Genomic DNA, 18,719 nt, shown 5'->3' on the forward strand with positions numbered 1-18,719 from the left:
CGGGATACAACATTTTCTTTAGCCTCTAGGGGCCGCAAGAAATTAGCCGGGGGCCCGTATGCAGCCCGGAGGCCGCTGGTTGAATGCCCTTGTTTTAAGACCTAGATTTCGACGTGGCATCTCATTATCTGCTGAATTTGCACCAAGGAGAGATAATAGAAACTATTTTTTCGGTGTTTTTATTTAGTGTCTGATTATTTATTCTGTGTCTTTGATGTAAATGTAACAGACGACGACGTACCACTTCGAAACTTAGATCGTACGGTACTAAATTTGTTTAGAATTATACATTTATTTACATTTCATTACGTCAAAGAAGATTAATCAGTAAATACAAAAAGAAACACCTGTTCTATTTGCATAACATGTAATAAGAACAAAAGAATATGAATCCTAATTAAAATCAAGTTTCACGCTTCATTCTCTAATTCGTTTTTCACAAGCTGCCTAGCACCACTCATTTTTATACGCGATCTCTTTGAGGGGCACGTTTAATTTCGCAAGAATTTTTATGTTGCACGTTCTTTCAAAGGGCGATGATCGAATCAAAGAGTAATTTGCATCAAAAAGCTGATGTTTTAAATAGCCCTCGCTGCCCAAAAAGAGAAAAGACGAAGGGATCAGAGGAGTTCTTAAAAAAAGGAAATCAATGAGAGCCGACCTGACGCTATCTTCATCTAGTTTCACCACGCAACTTAGCTAAGAACATTGTGGATGCGTACTCATTAAATTACAAAAATGAACTGTTCAGTAGATCTACAACACTTGGCTGGCTAAAGTGGTTTAAAATATTTTCAGCAACCAATGAAATTGGTGAGTCGTAAATTTTGCTTTTTTCAATCAACCTACTCTATTTATATATAGCAGTATGTTCACCTACAATTGCACAAATTGCAAATATCAACAATATGGAGAGGAAAAATAATACGATTTTCAAGCGGAATGGAATAAATTATCTAAGATTATCAGAGCAGTAAATATCATCTCTTACGCTAAGAATTGCAGTACATCTTCTATGGATTCAGAACTATAGTAATGATAGAGACAGTAATCGGATACCGATTGCTTAAGATTTATTTTAAAACACAATTTCACAAAGTAATTACCATTTTAACATGGCAATATTAAGTACATGATTTTTGTTTCACACGCTTCAGGAATGGATTTTGGTGAACACCGAAGTTAGAGTTCTTTTTACAATTCAACACTGTACTACTTAATAGCTTATTTACGAAAAATATACAACATTGTTCTCTTAGTTACGTTGGTTAGTTGAAATTGAATGTCACGTGAATGTTGAAACTCATGTTGAATGAGGGTTGTTGTGAATAACGCTTCTCACATATTCAAAATATTTACAGAAAAAACAACAATTTTTCAAGGTTGAAATAACATGAATTTACAGTATCTAAGTATGGAATTTACATTCACTGGCTAAAATAATTAAGCGATACCCAAATAAATTGGGACGTTGCCTTGAAATGACGCAATGGAAACAATTCTAAATACAAAGAAAGAGCTAATGTTCTGTGAGTGAATGACACACAAACACTAGCCATAAATCTATAAAACATAATGGGATGCACTTATCAATTTATTTCATACATATTTCGGGCTGGAAAACAGTGCTCAGACGAATGGTTAAAACTACAAAAGGCCCAGAAAGCATTTTCGCATGCAAATGAGATAATTACCTGATAAGCAAGTTGGCACCCAAAAGAAAAAGTCAGCACAATTTTTCATATCCAGTGAACGGAACCAAAATTTTCCAATGATAGTAATTTATTGGAGACTGTCAAGATAAATCAAAATATTACAGAGAGGCACTCGTGGTTATTAATGATGTGACCTCGAACGTGTTGGTATTGCTCTGCGGATATCCAGCTAGCACGGTGATTTCAAGCCTATATCATTAATCAGAAGATTTACTGGGACACAGGAGGGTTGAGTATTAGAGGGTTAGACATTCAAGCAAAAAATGAAACTCCTTTAACCTTCGCTAACGATGTAATTAACTGTGGGAAAGTGATGCACAGCCATAACAAAGCTTAATTACAGATCATTCGATGAACGCTAAGCTGAATTTGCATGACTATCGGAGAGCGTAACAAACGGAAGCTCTCTTTCTAAATCCAGTGAAATCACAAACAATGGACTTAACACCAACCTACGTTCGAAAAACATCGCGCACGGGCAGTAATTTACAAAGTAAGAATAGACAGCTAAATGTGGCTTCACGTATTCCATCCGGGAAACACAAACGTCTAATTTACAAACATCGCTTTCAATTTTCATTGATAGCAAAGACTCAATTAACGCCACTATGCTAAATTAATGGTATGGTAATATATTATCCGGTTATAAGGCCAACGATTTCTGGAGATTAAATTGCCATGTGTGTACACAACAGCTTGACGGACAGAACTTAATATTTTATAGTTAAATGAATCAATTAACATTAATTAGCCGGTGAATGCAATGGCCTTTAACAGGTCACACACGCGATATTCAGTCTGCGATTTCAAAAAGAAACTCAAACTAGATATCAGTTGGAATATGAATGATAAAATGACATTTTTTCATTTCATAAAATACGATTTTAAAGGTGCCTGTCTAAGATAGGTAGGTCAAAAAAGCTAACCATCAATTTGCAATCGAAATTAATTAAGATATTGATAATATCTAGATTCCTGGAATTTCATTGATAACTCTTGATGGTAATGCAACTCATTAAGAAATGACGTGACGCCATAACTATTTTGTAAATAAAGGAAATTTATAGCTTGAATTACCACCACCAACATGATACGACACAGATAATGCCAAAAAAATTCAGAGTACGAAAGGCTTCATTTCTTTTAAATACATACGTTTAAAGATACGAAAGAGGTGAACTTTTTAATTAATTCCGATGCATCATCGATGCGATTAGAAAAAATGGCAATGACCAGTAGAAAATTACGACCCCTGTCGGTATACACCGGCTCTTTACGGTCAAAACGTAATATTTCATGCCACTGAAATGTATAAATGAACAAGAATTACCAGGTAATTAAGTAGACATTCACCGGGAACCATCTTTAAGTACCTATTAAAACATTTACGGAGAGATAAGAAACTTTACGGAGAGTTCCATCCATCGCATAACTCAAGGTTTTTTTGTCAAGTCTAATTCGGTTATCAAAAGTGGCGAAATGGTCTACGGCTGGAAATACCTCGTTGCAATACGCAATGGGACTAGCATTATTTGAAGATTTCAGATGACTGGAGATAAAGTTCCCCCAACGTGAACAAAATACTAAACATCTAACGAATAGTGGTATAATTTTAGTGCGTTGGAAATATCTCAATTTTTAAAAAAATATTTTCAATTTTACGACACAAAAGCGATTAACTGACAAACAAAATATAAAACTGTTTTCATTTATTCTATAATTCCAAAGAATTTGACAATTTCTCGTGGAAAATTACGATCTTACTGGCTTAATTGACCCATTTTACTGTAGCTTAGCGGATAGAACTTCGTATTTTAAATTTAAGTGCATTTTGAACCTGATTCGCAGGTCAATTCAACAAATAGTCATCACAAAAACGTCGAATATGTATCCATAGCGTAGGGCAACTTCTACATCAAAGAGCAGTAATTATTTAAAAATAAATTTTCTAATCTAGAAGTGACTTTTCCATTTATCAATAATTACAAATGTAGGCAGTTACAATTTTAAGATGCCATAAAACTCTTTGATCATGAATCTGGAACTAGTATGAAAAGAGATGACACTAACGCTGAAAATGCTGCGGAAAAACTTCATTTATTACGCTGAACCTAAGAAGCGATAGTATCACGAGCATCGAGTACAATACATTGAATAGCGCAATGGGCTCGCATAATATGGCAAGTTGAGATGACTGAGTGCTTAAGATTCACCAACGGGATTAGAATACAAATAACTATTAACAAGCGACGCAGATAAGCTGCGTTGGGAATATCGAAAATCTCATGTTTCCACGAATACGTAATTTTCTACGAGATACAAGTAGAATGAACGAGCGTCTCTAGCTATCACCACTACAAACTTTTTGACGAGACATTCATAGAACCTACAGCGGTGAAAACCCTCTTATTCCACAGTAATGGTACTTTGAAATAAATTTCTAAAGATCATAGGGAATGTTGGTCCAATTAATAATTATAAATGAATTAACCCTATTAATAATACGCAAAATGCTTCTATTCACCATTGTAGAACCAACATTAAATAAGTAAATACCAATGCCGAATATGCTGTAGCACAACTACGTTGAGAGAGGTTAACTTCAATCTATATCGCAGAGGGAGTACAGCCCGTTGAAAAATACTTTGGGGTAGATATTATTTGACGAATTTAGATGACTAAGTACATAGATTCCTCGACATGATCAGAAAATGAAACAAGTAACAACATGTGACGTATATTTGCATAATTGAAAAAATATCAATATTTTTTATTTTATATGTAAATTTAGCGGTACGGAAAGAAATTCACTGCTGTGTAAAAGATAAAAAAATAAAATATCATTCATTCTAAAGCGTGGGTATCCTCTCAAGTCACACAATAAAATTGGCAGTTTCCCGCCTGGAAAATTACGAAACAATTCTACAGTCCTGGTAATTAAAAATTAATTGCTTAAGATCAAATTAAAAGTTGAAGTTATCAATAATCATAAATGAATTTACCCCACTTAGGTGACGCAAATTCAATCATCAACGTGCAGGAAAATTTAGCAAGTATATGATAAGAATAAGAGATATCCGTGTCGAACATGCTGCAGCACAAAAACTTCAAAGTAACAAATTCAAGCGGTATCGTAGAAAGTATCGAATGCCCAACTCTTTGGAGCAGATCTATATCATCGACAGTAGGAAGTATAACCCGTTGCAAAACGCTTTGGGGCAGATATTATTTTAAAAATTTAGATGACTGAGTTCATAGATGCCTCAACGTGATCTGAAAACGAAAAAAATTACAAGTGACGCAGAGTTGCTTCGTCGAAAATATCACAAATGTTTTTATATATATTTAAATTTACCGATACAGAATGGAATTCAATGCTGAATAAAATATATTACTTTCATTCTAAAGCGTGGATATTCACTCCGGTCGTACAAAAAATTGGCAATTTCCCGTGTGGAAAATTACGACCCCTCCGCCTCTTGGCCATCACATTTCCTGCTAGTACACACACCGTTGCGTCCGGGTTGAAATTACGACGAATTCGCCAGGGAATTTGTTTCGCCTCTGCGGACGATATGTTTCGGATTTGCCGGATATCTGGGATGACGGATGGGTCCTGCCAAGGGTTGCGGGATTACCGGGGGCCAACGGATCCATCCCTTGGCCGGTGTGTAACGCGGGGTTGGAGGGGGTTTTCATTTCCAACATCACTCCCTTCTACCCGTCGCGCTTTGAGGTACTCGCGGGAATGGAGGAAGGGAGATAAGTCCCCGCTTTTAGAATCGATTCACAATCGCATACATATATCCCAAGACTGGAGTCATGGAACGTCCTCCTTCGTAATGCAGTTATTATTATTATTATTTATTAGTTCATGCACTTTCTCAGCTGGTTATACCAGACGGTAATATTCACTTATCCTTAGGGCAAATTAGGATTAGGTTCGGATGTTAAGGAAGAGAATTCACCCTATCCTACACTGTCCGATCATGCCCGGCCCAGGATCTCCTCACGATCTGGCAGGTCTGTAGTAAAACTGCTTTTTTCCCGAGGTCAATCAGTTTTTTTTTTAAATTACCAGGTCTTCGACTTCTTTTTTGAATATTTTAGACAAGACTCCCTCCGCAGAGATTAGTGGGTGACTGCTGACGTCTTTCAACTTCCAAATATTTTATTATTATTATTACATAAATTGTTACTATTCGGCCATGAAGTCGGGTGGTAACATAAATTCAGATAGCATATTAAGACAAAAACATAAAATTCAAAGTACTAGCTTGGTTAATAGGTTACATCACACACAAAAATAAACATAATCCAAAATATAAAATAAAATACTAGGTACAAAAAATTTTAAAAGCCCTCAAAATACCATTTTTACACAATACATGTCCCCAAGTACATAGAACCAAATCAGCAAAAAAAATACATGTTTACATTTACATTTCCCTTAAAATCCATTTTTAACATTAATATACCAAGACGAAACTAAAAAAAAACATGAAACATCAAATTTAAAAAAAATTACGTTTATAAAGCCCTCAAAATTCAACTTTATTTATCCTATTGATAAATATAGTGGCGTAGTTGGGAAGGGCTAAAAAACAATTGATATCAATGAAAAAATTGGGGAGCCTAAAGTGTAAGAAAGTAGGAAAATGTTCAAAAACGTTCTTTTATTTTCTACAATATTTTTGTGTCAAACAAAAGAGTATCTCAGCTCTTTTGAAAAGAGTTGTTTCCCTTACATGCTGTACTATTCCTAAAAACACCTGAATATAACCTAGCTTACTTACTCAAGAGAATGTAGTCATTAGACTTCGCACTCATATAGCCCAAGATGGAAGTCATGAAAAATCATCCGTTCCTCATTCGTTCTGCAGTTAGGAGATATGATTAAAAAATTGGGGAGCCTAAAAGTTTAAACAATAAGGTTATTCCGGAAAATTCTTCATAACTAAAAAATCTGAATGTATTTTCTACAATATTTTTATGTTGCACAAAGTATCTCAACTCGTTTGGAAAGAGTTGTTGCTCCAAAATGCTGTACTGATCCTAAAAACACCTAAATATAACCTAGCTTACTGACTGAAAGAGGAAGTAGCCATCTGATTTAATGTATTGCGAACACTAAAACCAATTGAATTGAATTTTACTTGTCTTAATACATAGGAAGAGAAGAAACGTACACCAATTCAACGTAACGTGTAAGTGGTAAAATACAATTTTTTCCAAAGGTTTAGAACAGGTTTTTATGAGTTTTTCTCCCATGCAAGAAAAGTATGTTTCATGTTCATGTTCTCTCCCTGAAGAGATTCATGGAACATTACTTACCATTGAAGGTGAACTGGAGTAAGTCCCCGCACTAAGAATGTATTAACAATCGTATCCATGTATCCAAGACGGAAGTCATGGAACTTCCTCCTTCGCAATGCAATTGGGAGATATCAATGAAAAATTGGGGTGCCTAAAAGTTTTAGAAAGTAGGTTATTCTGGAAAAGCCTTCACAGCTTAAAAAAGTTCTTTTTATTTTTACAATATCTTTATGTCAAACAAAGGAGTATCCCAGCTCTTTTGGTAAGACTTGTTTTCCCAAAATTCTGTACTAATCCTAAAAAAAACAAAATATAGCCTAGCATACTCAAAGGCAATGTAGCCAGTTGGTATAATATACTACGAAAACTGAAACCAGTGGAATCGAATTTAACTTGTCTTCATACATAGGAAGCGAAGAAACATACATCCATTCAACGTGCCGTGTAAGTGGTAAAATATCATCTTATGCCAATCCACACGGACAGCACCCATTACACACAGCTGCTAAAGCATGGGACCGCAAACACACGTAATGGTTGGGATCTACTCACCTAAGTGCGACACGTCTGATCATCGAGTTTGGCAAAGCGAGTCAGAATATCAGTCGTGACGAAGGTAAAGGGAAATGACTATGGAGAAGAGAAAAAAAGATAACTAGGGTGTTCTAATTTTTTTAAATTCTCTACACACTCTAAAAATAATGTTATTATTTAAGTAAATTGTACAACGAGAAACATTTATAGGTACATTTCCTTACAATTGAGAGTGTAACTGAGATAAGTCCCCGCACTTAAATTCAATTCAAAATCGCATCCATATAGCAGTGCAAGACGGGATACATGAAAATCCCCTGCGAGAGGTTCGTAAAAGCCAACTCGAGGCACAAAGTTTGTAAGCTTCCGTCTCTTCTCGTGCGATGTCGTTCTTCCGACTGCAATAAATTATGGCGGAGCTGCCCACCCTCCTTGCTTCCACAGCGTCTTCTGAAGACCGTAATGCAGTTGGGAGATATCAGTGAAAAATTGGGGAGCCTAAAAGTTTAAGCAAGCGGGCTATTCTCGGAAATTCTTCAGGGTTAAAAAACGTGGTTTCAGAATATTTTTATGCTAAAAACAAGAATATCCCAAAAATTTTGGAGAGAGATGTTAACTAAAATGCCAGGCTCCCCTTAAGAACACCTGAATATAACCTAGCTTGCTCAAAGAGGATGTGATCATATGCTTTATGCCTTTCACTGAAACAAATTGAATTGAAATTTTACCGGTCATGATACATAGAAAGCTTATGAGCACTGGAGAGAATATAAACATAAAACGTATATATATTTCCTTACAATTGAGGGTGCACGGGCAGGAAAATGGTACTCTCATGAGAATCCAGACTATGAATGACTCGAGAGGAAAATTATATATTTTAATCTGAATTGATTTTTGAATCACGTAGAATTAAACTTCCCTGTCAAGTTGGAATTCACAGTGCAAAAAAATCTAACTCCATCATGCGACTAAAATACAAATTGGAATACGTAAAGGAAATAGTATGCAAGTAGAAAACCTGATATTATGAAGCTTACGGGTAAAGGAAAGCTTTTTAAAATATGAGATAAAATTTAAACGTTTTAGCCGAGTGTCTCTCTGAGTGACAACCTTTCTTTTAAGTTGTACAGAAGTGACGTAATGGAAAAATTAGCGGTGCTGAACGCACTTTCCTTAGCTTAATTTAGAAGTGAAATATTACTCTTATTTTTCATTGCAAGTCATTATTTACATTTCATTACAACTTTTTTGTTTTGTTATGAATGCATAAATTAGAAATTTTGAGGGAAAAAAAATTAATAAAAGTGATACCTACTTGACTAGTATGTCTTTGGTTAACCAGTGCCGGAAAATGACACCACTGGTATGCATCAATCTACCTTAATATGCTGATATAGTAGCGCATAACATTGTTAATGCATTTTTATAAGCTAGGGACGAAAATCGCTGAAAGTACATGGCACCTTGTGACTCATAACTAAACGACAAAAAGCTCATTCTTTTCTGTCGTGCAGCAATATAAATTCATATGCGTGCCTGAAAGCACGTAAGCATTATTCGCGCAAAAATAATTTTCGCGCTCAGCCACTCAAGCATGGCCAACAAAACATGCATTTAACATAATGGGTGCCCAAAGTCTCTCTGCATGGAGACGTGTGACTCACGAATACATGATATATAAAAAACTCCTTTCAAACAATTGGGAAGCATTAATTCACGCACTGGAAGCACGTATTATTCGAGGAAAATATAATAATTTTCGTGTTCGAACACTCATGAATTGCTGATATAAAAAAACTACTCGGCGACTCTGTTTGGGTTATTATTCGAGGAAAATATAATAAATTCCGTGCTCGAACACTCATGAATTGCTGATATAAAAAAAACTATTCGGCGACTCTGTTTGGGTTTCATCGTCATCGGTATGGAAAACGATGTTGAGACGAAGAGCTTATTAGCGAGGCATCGGCGCGTGAACCAAATGGTGAGAAATTTTCCGAGTCGCTCGTCAAACTGATAAAAGTAGGCGTTTTTGCGGAAGTGGTGAACGTGAAGGCGTTGAGCTCGAGGGCTTAAAGAGGTGGGGCTCCCCCTTAAGGTTGATTCCGGCTCAATGATCGCCCGCTCGGAGCACGTCTGCACACTAAGAAACACCCCACGGCTTATAGCGTTTGAAGCAGAGGATGGAGAAGGCCAATCCACACGACCAACACCCATTACACACAGCTGCACAAGCATAAGACCGTAAACACAGGTACTGGTAGGGATCTACACATCTACGTGCGACCCTTCTGATCATCAAGTTTCGCAAAGCATGTCAGAATATCAGTCGTGACGTAGGGTCTTGAGAGAGGAACATAATATAAAGAAGAGAGAACTGCAATATAAGCGGTTTCCTAATACTTCTAAACTCCCTGTAAAATAAAAATTATTAAATATTGCATTTATTTAAATAATTTGCTCACAAGGAGACTGATTTGAGGCTCCAGACGGCTCAAAATGGAACAATTGTAAAAGAAAATTCGGATAAAGTGAATGAAGTTGGTGTTGTTAATGATAAGGTACTCTTTAAAAACCTTCCAATCATTAAGGCAAGAGATTTCAAAATATCAGTGGTGAAGGGTCTTCAGAGAGGAACAGACAATAAAGAAGAGCAAACTGCGAAATAAATGGTTTCTAATATTTCTGAACTCCCAATAAAAGTTAACTTTCTAAATTATGTAATCATTTAATTAACTTGTGTAAATGGAGACTCATCCCAGCCTCCAGAAGGTTCAAATAAATGAAATTTTGATGAAACTTCGGATGAAATTCAGAAGGGTAGGTACTGGTAGTGATAAGCTACGCCATAAGAGTATCTTACTATCCAATCATCAAATTTGGCAATGTATATCAGAAAAAAAGTCGTGAAGAAGTCACTTAAGAGAGGAACGAGCTATGGAGAAGAGAAAAAGGTAAAATTAGGGAATTATAATATGTATAAGCACACTGTAAAATACAACCTTCAAAATAATGTCAATTTTTAAGTAGCTCCTGCATACGGTGATTGATCACAGGAGCCAGAAGGCTCATTAAAATTCAATTATTCACGACAATTCGGATAGAAGTAAGCAGGATAGGAGCTGGTAGTGTTATACACGTACATGTGCACCTTTCAATCATTAACTTTGGCAACTCATGGCAGAATATCCTTGGTTGAAGAAGGTCTTGAGAAAGAAATGGACTACGAAGAAGAGAAAACTCATAACGAGGGTGTTCTCATGTTATAAAATTTCCTGCAAAATATTACTCTAAAAACAATGTAATTATTAAAGTAATTTTTACATATAGAGACTGATTCTAGGCAAAGTGGATATTGAAGTGACCCATGAATATTCGGATGGAAGTAAGTGGGGTAGATATTGAAAGTAGCATGCACCGATATGTGAACCTTCCAATCATAATATTTGGCAAAGAAGTTCAGAACATCAGTCACGAAAAAAGTCTTAAGAGAAGTTTTCTAGAATTCATCTTTTTTCTTCTAGAGTTCTAGAAGAAGAGTTCTAGAATGATATCGAGATTGAGAGTAATTAGCCTTGAGAAAGTGCAATTTTTCATAAAATGAAAGAAGGAGGTGTCAAAATAAAACAGAAGATTCAGGACAGAGGGCAGAGAAAGTTTAAAATTAATCCAAAATAATTTTCTTGCAAAATTAAAACCAGCATTTAGCATACCGTTTAAAAAAATGAAGGGCGGTGGAGCGGGCGTAGATAAATTTACACAATATGCATATTACTAATAAAGATGCCTCTACTTCGAACAATATTAACCATAAAACGAAAATATATGCCTTAAACTATGAGGAGGATGATTCTCAATCATAGCACTTTCGATAGGAGAAATTAATGATCAGACATTGAAAACTGGGTATATAATCTGAGGTTTCAGGCGAGATGGAGTGGAAACGTGACATTATGAAGAAGCAGGTTCGTAACTGATGATGCTGCAAAGCGAAACCGGTAGTACCAATAAATTTAAAATTGTGGAAATATATCCTGCTTCTTCATTAGAATTTAAGTATACCGGGACTAGCCACGGTGATAACTTTTACGGGAGTCACCCGCAATGCACAATTGTGCGAAAAATCCACAATCTTCATTAGAAACCTGGGTATTTTATTAAATTCTTAAAACATAAATAAAAAATATTTGATGAATTCAATTGTTGAGGCCTTCACTTTGTAGAATTCCATATTTAATGTTTGGAAAGGAAATTGCTTAGCTTTTCTACAAAACACACACTTTATTGCCGACTAGTTTCGGTTACACTGTACCATTATCAAGACTAGTGATATCACTAGTCTTGATAATGGTACAGTGTAACCGAAACTAGTCGGCAATAAAGTGTGTGTTTTGTAGAAAAGCTAAGCAATTTCCTTTCCAAACATTAAAAAATATTTGGCCACTTAAGAGTAGGCACTAGAAGAGCTTTGGTCAAGGTTCACCTCAAGTGTGAATCATTATTTTGTCAATTGGCAAATAACCTCGAAATTAGGTATTAGATTTGACTGGTGAGGGGAGCATGCATTAAAATTCATTGCATGAACGCTCTACTCGTCGTATTCACTTCTTTCCGCTTATACAATTGGCATGACATGGACAGTGGGAGCTCATCTCTTGAATCTAAATCGAGGAAAGAAACTCTCATTTCGATGATGCCCTCAATTTACATCATAATTGGCCATCTCAATACACGGAAAAGGGAACGTAATTAGCCAGTCTCTATGCATGGCTTTCCATTTTCGATTTCTGGGCTCATCGCGCACCCTCCAGCATATAAAATGGGTGAAAGGGAAGGAAGAAAAAAACTGTTATAGACTAGTTGTTCATAATTGGCGGTGCCAGGAATTCTATAGGACGGTTATCCATTTAAATACAATTCAGGGACCAAATTTAAAAAATAAAATGATAATAAAACAATGGTTAACATAAAACAATTCCCATTTCATACTATTTGTACAATTAGTTTGTGAAAGGTTCATTTGTGGCATTATTTTCTTAGGTAATTCTATAGTCTAGGATTATTCCTCAAGATACCGATTATTCCGCAAGATACCATCCCATATTCACATTCCTTCAATCTGGAACCATAAACATATGTGAAAGACAATTCATGCATTCAAGTCGATAAAGTCGTAATCTGTTCAAAGGAAATTTTTGCAGCACTAACACTTACACAGAACATTTAGCAACCAAAGTTGCTCGGAGAAATATAAATATTTTTCTCCGTGAACATTCCTTAGTTTCTATTACACGAGGAAATAGCTATATCGGTACATGCATTGCTCCTCCTCTTTCTTGATTTTTCAAACTCAACCCTCAATATCCTATCTGTTTGGAGCCATTACTAACCCTAAAGACGATGCATGTATTAAATTTGACAAAATTTGAAATGTTCGAACACGTTTTCATCATTATCGTTAGTCAACAATCTTAAGATTTGTTTGACGCAGCTCTCCATTCCTTTCTCCTATCTGCTAGCTTTTTCATAACGACGTATTTCTTGTATTTTACTTCTTTTTATAACCCATCCAAACAACTCACTCGGGGCTATCCTTTATTTCCTTTCAACTATCCTTCAACGATTGTTTTCATCAGGCTATCGTGGCTAATAATGTGGTAAACTAACTTCTCCTTCAAGGTTTTTAGAAGACTTCTCTTTTCTACCACTCTTATCAGCCCTTCTTCATTACTTACTCGGTTGATCCATTATATCCTCGTCGCTAATAACTATAATTGGACCATCTTTCATAACTAGCAATCTCAATAGCCAGTCTCTGAGGTTAACTTCCCTTTTCCCTTCTTGTTCCAGTTTTTGTAATACTCTCCACTAGGAGCCCTACGCAAATTTGGAAGATGAAATATGGTAAAACAGTGGGCGTGAGGGGAAATTAAGCGATGCGGGCTCTTACTCCTTCATTATTCCATATTTATTTTTAATCAAATTATGTTGCAACACCTTAAGGCAAAATTCAATGTACGGCTGCCATTGGGTACATTTCCTATGATATCTACTTCGCGTAATAGGAGGGACGTAATCAAGGAGCCCTTATGCAAATGTTACACTCTATTGACTTCCAGTTTACACCCTGCTGATCCTCTAAGCCTTGACGGTAGCTACAATGGAGGGAATAATAATAAATTAATACAGAAATGGTAATTATGGGGTCAGTTCAATAAGTTATTCTGCCCATTTTTTCATGTCAAATTTTTGTTGAAAAAACTTGGCATTTTTTGTAGAACATTTTCAAATATTCCCAATTCGTCTCGAATAGTTGCATTGACTCCCGATACGTGACTGCGCTACTCGGAGCTGATAAAATGGCGTCTATAATGGTTAGCGGCGTTCCAATCAACGGGCTATAATAAAGTTTCTTTTTTCGGGAAAACCAAGGTAAATCTCAAATATTCTTAGGTCCATGGGGCCAACGATTGATCCAACGATTTGATCTATGGGTTTTTCTCTTTAATAGGAAAATCCACCAAAATCGTTGGCACATTAATGGCTGATGCCGGGTTTCACTAGTTAGTGAGCCCTTTCCGCTTCTATAGCGGCAAGGTGTGTACCCCGTCCCTTCCCCTCCGACCCTATCCCTATCCCAGAGACGTCGATGGGCTTCTATCGCGGCGGCGCCTCTTTCCCTGTTCCTTCCCATCCAAACCCCTCCCCGGGAGCGCGGGCGCATAAGTCTCTGACTTGGTTCCCGGCCCCGGAGTGTTGTATCCTTCAGAGGAGCCACCTAGGTGCTTACGGCATGTCTGCAGTGATCTGGTGGTGGAAAAAAGCACGGTAAGTCGTGGGCAACGCATTTTTCATCATCGCCTCTACGGGGATGAAGAAGAAGTTATTGATGCAGTACAACGTTGTTTCCGACATTGACAATTGCAATGGTACCGTGCAGACATGCAGGCCCTTCCTTCAAGGAGGCCTCAAGCCGTAGCATTGAATAGAGATTGCATTGAAAAATAGTTTTGTATAGCTAAAAGTTAGGTAAATAACATGGAGTATTTGAATGCTGCAGTAAGCAACCCCTAGTTTCGAAAAAATGTATTGCATTAGTAATTGAGCTCCCTCATATTATTAAACACTATGGCTGCATGAAAAATTCATAGCTAAAGTTTAAAAAAATGTGTACACGCAAGACACAGTTTGTGTGCCTGTGTTGTGTGCTTTGTTAAAGTGTCAGTTACACTTTATATAATGACCGCCATTTAGAGTGTCATTGATATCATTAAACTAACTCTCCTATAATCTACTACCCGAAGGAGAATACTATCAATCATCGGTAAAAAAAACCTGTTCTGCTTAGCTCCATATTCTACCACGAAAACTTCAAAATATCTTCTCCACTAAGGTCACTAACCTAGGTATTCTGTATGGCGATACGTAGAATTAGTTCGATAATAAATGATGCGTTTGAACGCATACAGAATACATAAGTAACTTATTCAATCCACGACGTCTCTGATCATAGCATCTTTTCATTTCTTCCTCTTCCGCTACAATATTACACCACATTGATAATTACGAGCAAATTTTCAAGCTAACAATATTTTGGTCTTATACCAGCTTAGGTAGGTTCGAATAGAGCATTTAGCAGATCACACCGGCTTGTCTTTCATCCCAAATTAGATTTCCCTCTTCAATCAACAATAGAGCCTAATCCCTTACTGTCTATTATTGGATGCAAATTTCTTCATTCCCCTCCATTGCTTATCCAATATTCTTCTGTCAAACACTGTTTTTAATATCCACCCCAGATCCATACCCACTCCATCCAAGCCTTCTGTCCGTCCGCATCTCATCTACAAACATACCCTCCTCTCCCACCAAGTCTAGCACTTCATCGTTCCTCCTCATCTGCGTTCGCTTCACCATCTCTATTTTTCTTTATACTTACATATGCGTACCTCGGAGACAAAGGAAACTACGTCCTTTTTCCTAATTTTTCAAGGGAGAAGTATTAAGATAAAAAAATTGACCAGTCATTACGATAGGGTTAGGTAGCAAGTGTACAAAATGCTTATATCTCAATTTTATTGGTAGAGTAACCTTTACTTCCGAGGAACAAATATGGAAATCCTCCTAAACCTATATATTCATAATATTATCTAGTAAGTCTTCAATTTGAAGACAATTATTGTTATAGTGCTTTCAAGCAGAATTCTAAGTACCTACCGCTGCAGTCACTCCTGCGATGCACTCAGCGTGAGGTAGGAGACCAAGCGTAATTAGCCAGTCCCTATAAATAGCTTCCATTTCTCTCTCTTCCCTTTACTATTCAATCCCTCTGATTCCTCTGCATGCGGCATCATACGCACGCCTACGCGGTGGTTTCAATGTATAATGGCTAGTTATTATTATTACAGTATTCTACAGATTAAGGTAGGTTTCCATGGAGTACTAAAGAAGTAATCTGGGAGCCTTCCTTTCCTTCCAGCGCTACCTTCTTCAATTCACTGTAAGGCCTACTCCCTTTCAATCTATCTAAAAATCCTATTCTTTTCCTTCCCCTCCCTCGTTTCCCTAACATTCTACCCTCCAACACCATTTTTAACATCCCTTCCCCGCTAAGTATTCGCTCCATCTATACATTCTGTCTCCTCCGTACCTCATCTAAAAGCTGCCTCTCATCGCCAACCATATCCAGTACTTCGTCGTTCCTTTTCCTTTCCGTCCATTTCACCCTCTCCATTCTTCTCCATACCCACATCTCGAATGCCTCCAATCTTCTCTCGTCTTCTTTCCTCAGTGTCCACGTTTCCGCACCGTAGAGCGCTACACTCCAGATCAAACTCTTCGCTAACCTTTTCTTTAAGCTCTTACATAACGATCCTCTCAGAAGCTCCTTCCTGTTCATGAACGCCTCCTTTGCTAATGCAATTCTCTTCCGTATGCACTAATATTAATATACATTTTAAAGAATATATAGAAGTTGAGGGAGGAACTAATTGTAAGTTGCGACTCTCTCTATAGACCGCAGTTTAAAGTTCCCCGTATATATCAATGACTTTCTAATTATGTACCACCAGAAGGAACATCTACAAATGGAGGAATTCAGCCCTGATGCCCAGCTCTTAAATGCCCTTTAATGCTCTCACCATTAGTAGCCATATATTTGTCTAGTTAAATGAAAGATGTTAGTACTTTTCCACAATATTTTAATACGTACGAGGGGTTTCGGCACACACAGCCACTATCTGGTTCACGATGATGGCTCTGTAATGGTATGTCTTGCACCAGCTGATGGCTCAGTGAGCCGAAACGCCTCGTACGCATTAAAATATTGTGGAAAAGTGCTACTATCTTCTATTCAAATAAGCCGTAATTCCACCACATAGCGCTCTGTTATGCTTGAACTTATATATTTGTCTAATCGAATTAATTCCGCCATCGTAAGAGGCTAGTTCTATTGATTAACTTCTATCTTTCTCTTACTTTTTCCGTTAAAATATCCCATCAGCCTGAATCATTCAATCATTTTTTCCATTCCGCAGAGCGATAATTCCAGCAATATGTTTTCAGGGAGATTCAAAGAGCGATCGCCCGACCCATCATTCTCTGTATCACATATTCATTCCCACCGTTCTTTTTTTTCATCTCTCATTCCGTCACATTCCGTATTTTCAACTGCCATTCAATGAAAAGTCAAGCGAAGCGTTACAATCGCTATTAGCTGCCGTTCGTTCAGTTTGGCTAAAGAACGGCTTCAGCGATGGTTTTAGCGACGGAAAAAGGGTAGGATTTCCATCCCTCGAGCCATCGCTGATAATGATCGTGTGAAACGGTCATTTTTCCGCAATCATTGGAGGGATCGTTGAAGATGTCCTTCGAAAGGGATGAAAAAAATGGCATTAATAAAAGAATTTCTATATTGCTTGCGGGTACCCCCAATTACGCGAAATTCAATATGAGACATTTACAAAACAGTAAACAATCACATCCAAAACCAACCTTGCCATGGATATACAGGCGATGAATCGCTGCCACCGAGGCCTGCGTTAAAATATGTGATTCATGCTTTCACATGTCGAAGGCCAAGCATATTTTCAAGACGATGCATGCATAATTTCCCGAAAAATCATTATTATTTTAAAAAACCGTAGTTACATTGTTTTCAAGCAAGCTTCAAAGCACCATTGCCACTCACTTCATTTCTCCCGAGATCTGCTTCGCAAGAGACCCACACCATAATTAGCCAGTCCATGTGCTACATAGCTTCCTCCTCCCCTCCCTGTTCCACCTTCCTGATTCGAGTCTGCATTCGGAACCATACTCACGCCTACGCGGTGGCTCCAATTGAGGGAACTCAGACGGCATGAGATGCGACGCGTATGTGTGGGCGAGGGAGGCTGGCTGGGACGAAGGGGGGAATTGTGGGAAATAGGAATGAGACCGGGTCGGAGAGGGGGGGGGTGGGGAAGACACATCGAGTGACCTCTATCGACCGTGCGGGTGAACTACGGCCACGTGACGTCACGGGGGCGCCGACCGGTTCTTTACATATCTACGCGTACAAATTTTTTCGCATCCTTCTCCTTAACCGAGACCACAAAAACCTAACTAGGGATGAGTTGATTCTACTTTTTTTCCGATTACTGTTCCAATTCCGATTCTTTCTAATCGATTCCCGATTCTCGATTTCGATTACAATTTCGATTCTTTCAACTCGATTCCCAATTATCGATTCTCATTCCCCCTAACAGGTAGGTATTGATTTTGTCAGAGTTATTGCTGTCATTACAATGTAACAATTGGATGGAATAAAATAACAAAGAGAATTTAGTGGCCCAAAAGATATGTATTTATTAAAAATAGCGAATTAATATATCCTCAGCTCAAAAAAAATAATAAGCACTTAAACTGTTTTAGACATAAATTGTTAATTTAATGACGTACCGTGGGCAATGGCTCAGGTGTATGACGGGCTTTATTCCTAGAGCATAATGTAATATTTGGAAATATTTATCTTCCTGCAATCAATGGAATCGGAATGGGCTTTAGGCGATCAATTCGCAATACCGATTCTGTGCTTGAGAATCAATGGCGTATCCAGGGGGTTCCGAGGGATCCGAATCCCCCTAAATATAATAACACATTATTTTCCTTCAT

Source organism: Ischnura elegans, chromosome 6 (genome assembly GCF_921293095.1).
Source record: "Ischnura elegans chromosome 6, ioIscEleg1.1, whole genome shotgun sequence".
NCBI lineage: Eukaryota > Metazoa > Arthropoda > Insecta > Odonata > Coenagrionidae > Ischnura > Ischnura elegans.